This window comes from Lampris incognitus, chromosome 4 (assembly GCF_029633865.1).
Source record: "Lampris incognitus isolate fLamInc1 chromosome 4, fLamInc1.hap2, whole genome shotgun sequence".
In the NCBI taxonomy this organism is placed as follows: domain Eukaryota; kingdom Metazoa; phylum Chordata; class Actinopteri; order Lampriformes; family Lampridae; genus Lampris; species Lampris incognitus.
In genome coordinates, this window is record NC_079214.1 from 9991375 (window position 1) to 9992033 (window position 659).

Consider the following 659-nt stretch of genomic DNA (forward strand, 5'->3'; position numbering starts at 1 on the left):
CTATTGCCGTGTCTTATTTACTACAGGCTCGCGCTATCTTACTGTGTATTGTCCCGCCGCGTGCAAAGCAGTCGATACAGTATCCATCTTGCCTTCTGTCAACAAAACAAAACAAAACATGACAGGCGGCATCCGAGGTCTTATTCTTACTTTGATTCAACTGCGTTGACACATGTGGATTGGGCAATGTATGACGGAATGGCAAAACGTTGGATAGCTGCTCCTCTGCTGTGCTGAATGAGTAAACGGACAAGGTAAAACTGGGGCTAAAAGGCATCTCAGCGCAACCCAACAGACCTACAGACAGGCAGGTAGGCAGGGAGGTAGGTGTCTGTATCCAGACAAGCTGCTGAGAAAGTTCAGCACTTCACTCTTGTCCTTCAGTGTTTCTCAACCCAGTCCTCAAGGACCCCCTATCCTGCAGATTTTCATTGTAACCCTGCACAGGTAGCTCTGCTTGTACTTACTCAACCAATCATCTCACAGCACTTAATTATGCAAGGTGTGCAAACTCTTTGACATTCACTGCTGAATTACTACAAACGGGTACCTAATTCAGGGTTGCAAAGAAAATCTGCAGGATAGGGGGGTCCTTGAGGACTGGGTTGAGAAACACTGCTTTAGATGACACGCTTTTAAATAAAGGGTGAAACCATCTC